The 3,626-nt window shown below is 36.4% G+C and overlaps 1 pseudogene; it reads left to right on the forward strand.

Moving 5' to 3' along the window:
• Positions 1–379: 379 nt before the first annotated feature.
• LOC116115993 lies at positions 380–3,076 on the forward strand (annotated as a pseudogene).
• Positions 3,077–3,626: the final 550 nt, after the last annotated feature.

The following is a 3,626-nucleotide window of genomic DNA, read 5'->3' on the forward strand; positions in this document are numbered from 1 at the left end:
GTTAGCATTCAATAAAACCGTCGATCTTTAATTTATGGAATTGATCCTCACTCTACACTTGGCTTTTTTAGTAATAGATAAGTTTTCATTTTAGTCGAACACGTGGCTGCTGCTTCAAAAGTGACAGTGAACTGAGTGACTGCTTTTTTGATAACTGATTATAGTTGTGACACGTGGCGCGAGAAAATATAAAGTTGAAAAACAAGAGGGAGATAGCATAACTGCATAAAGAAAGAGATAAGCTGTTACAGAAACAATCGTTAGAACGCATGGAAACCATTCTAGCATCAGACATCTAAATTCACAAGTTCCGCTCAGTTCTAAGAGATTTTCCCTCGCTTTCCCGGAAAACAGAAGAAAGAAAAACTTAGTCACCTTAAAGGAGCGTCATTGTCTTACCTATCTCTAAGAGTTAAAGCAAATTCACAAGCTGCTCCTGCATCCACTGAGGCCACAAAGGTGGGTAGTGTACCTAGTGAATGAAAGCGTGGGTGTATGGAGAATATGGAGGGTCGATGTATTGAAATTTGTGAGAAAGTTTCAGTGCCTCAAGTGAAGGAAGACAGGTGTTGATCAAGGTTGTTGTGCCGCTCTTAATCCTGTTGATGCCAAGCGAAGACAGGGCAAGTTCAAGGCCACCGATTCTCCTCTCCGGTATGTTAATATTTTTTGCAATTTTTTTTTTTTTTTTTTTGAAGTACTTAGAAACAGGCATACCAATATAAAGCTTGAGACTTCGGTCTTTTTCTTTGGTTGTGTTGTAGTTGTATACAGAGTAGTGGATGGTTGTTATATTATTATGATTATTGTTATCTCCTGGGTATGTTTGAGTTGTTATGTAATAAATGTTTATTAGATACAATTGCTATAACATTGTGTTGTTACTGATGTTGGTTGTAATATATTGGTATTGTTTGCTAATATGAATGATATCAGTGGTTTCAGTTCTTATAGTTAGCTATAAACTAAACAGTTCTTCTAATTTGGTTTTTTATAGACTGTTCCAGGGTATGATGTTGCCGGTGTGGTGGTAAAGGTTGGCAGATCAAGTGAAGGAATTTAAGGAGGGAGATGAGGTGTATGGGGACATAAATGAGAAAGCATTGGAAGAGCCGAAACAGTTCGGCTCCTTCGCAGAGTACACTGCAGTTGAAAAAATTTTTGGCTTTGAAACCAAAAAATTTGGATTTTGTTCAGGCTGTGGCCTCCTCTTGCTATGAGACAGCCTATGAGGGTCTAGAAAGAACGGGTTCTCTGCTGGTAAATCTATTCTTGTTTTGAATGGTTCTGGTGGTGTGGAAGCTTGGTGATCAGGTAAACTAGTTGATGAAATATCATTGGCTTATACATGAGATCATAATTGAAATACTTGAACAAAAAAATTCCTGACCAATTGACAAATTTACCATTTGCATCAATAAATATCAGAGGATTACGTTTTAAGATGCCTTTCATTTCTGTACTACAACATTTTGATTAGTGATTGTTATTTCAATATGCATTTGCTGTAAATAAAGATGAACAGTCTCTATCATTTTATCCATGATAATGTCTCCATATTATCCCTTCAAGCGTAACTTATCGTTATTGTTAATTCATGGATAAGTTCATTAATCATCTATTGCTGTCTGTGCGCTGCATATTAATTTCTCAGATGGGTTTGGGTTCAGTTGGTAAGTTCATCTATCAAAATTCCCTGTCTATGGTAGTATTCACAAGTTTTGATTCTGTCTCTGGCTTGCCTTCACGCTTCTAGATTAACTTTCTTGGTTGTTAGTGAAATTCAAAGACAGCAGGTTAAAGTTTAAAGGCATTCAATCGTGATGTCCAAGTCTTGTGTGTAAACCTAACAGATAAGTCATAGCTCACTATGATGTTCCACATCCAATTGTACCTCAGAATTTAATAAAAAAGATGGACATATTGTATCCGTAATGATGATGAAACTTTAAGTACATGGGCATTGAAAAATTGATGTCACTTACTTTAAATGAGCTGTGAAGCATTATAGTTTCAAAAATTTTAATGCAACATGAAACATATGCCTAATGTATATACAATTATTCAACTATTTTTTTCGGGTGCAGCTAGCAAAACAAGTATTTGGTGCTTCAATAGTTGCAGCAACTTCCGGAACCAGAAACTTGGAACTTTGAAGAGCTTGGGTTGCTGATTTGGCTATTGACTACACTAAAGAAAATATTGAAGATTTGCCAGAAAAATTTGATGTAGTCTATGATGCCATTGGTAAGATTTTTCATAATTGCTTGTTCTTGTGAGCATAGCTTACTTCCATTGGCAAGAGATCCTCAAGTATTTGAGTTTGAGTTTGCCCCTTATTCTCTCTGGTTGTCTGAAACTAGCTTGGTCATGGACTGTAAACAATATAACAAATATGAGAAGGAAGCTTATAAGTACCAAAGAATGAACAAAAGAAAGTCATGCTAGCATATTTCAAAAATGTGAAAATTGAATAAAGCGAAAGAGTGAACCAGTTAGAATGTTCCCATTGCTAGAGTAGAGCGTCACCTATTATCTTTTGAAAGACATCAACTTAAATCATGCGCAAAATTTCTTTGTACTCTCTATTATAATGCATCAGATTTAATTTCGTTGCACACTGTATTTCCTTAAGGTGTGTGTGCAGCCAGTTGATTAAATATTCCTTTTATTTAAAAAAAATGACAGGGCAATGTGATCGAGCAGTAAAGGTAGTTAAAGAAGGGGGCGCTGTGGTGGCACTAACCGGTGCTGTAACACCTCCTGGTTTCAGATTTGTAGTCACTTCAAATGGAGCTGTTCTGAAAAAATTAAATCCATATCTGGAGAGTGGAAAGGTAAAGCCTGTAGTAGACCCCAAGGGCCCGTTCCCTTTTAGCCAGGTTGTTGAGGCTTTCTCTTACATTGAAACGAACAGAGCTACTGGAAAGGTAGTTATATACCCAATTCCATAAAAATTGTAAAAGAAAAAACAGAGAAGCCATTTTGTAATGTATATTTTCCATAATCAGAACACCAGAGATCCACAATTAAGGATAACAATGTAGTAGATATATGCGGTTCATTATTGATCATTGTCTTCCTTCTTTACTATGGGCAATACTTACCAGTTAACTTTTGTAAATGACTGCTACTCCTCTAAGAACAAAACGCTAAGGAATAAAAAATTACTGTAAGCTTCATGTTCTAGGAAATTAGAAAGGTATCAACTATCAGTTTTTTGGAGAAAGGTCTATGGTTCCCACAAATCAGCCATCTGCTTCTTCAGATAAAATCTTGACGGATGCAGAAGTTTGGAATTATGTGGTTTGCTCTTCAGTTTGTTGCATTTACAAATGACCGAGAGCAAAACTTGCTTTCTGCTAATTTGGGGTCAGAAAGCCGTCATGTTTTGGGAGTTGGACTAACTATACCTCATGTTTGTTTGCATTCTGGAGTGTACAGTACATCTCATCCATAAACTCAAAATCTTACCCAGTTTGAATTCTGGGAGCAGTACCCCTAGAATCTCCTAGTTGGTAGATTTGCTTTACCGGTGTATTCTTCTTTTTCTTCACGCAAGATTGAAAATTGTTTTGCCAGTAAATAGCGAGTGAAAAATCTGGGGAAACTGCTAATAATACATT

Source organism: Pistacia vera, unplaced genomic scaffold, assembly GCF_008641045.1.
Source record: "Pistacia vera cultivar Batoury unplaced genomic scaffold, PisVer_v2 Contig1224, whole genome shotgun sequence".
NCBI lineage: Eukaryota > Viridiplantae > Streptophyta > Magnoliopsida > Sapindales > Anacardiaceae > Pistacia > Pistacia vera.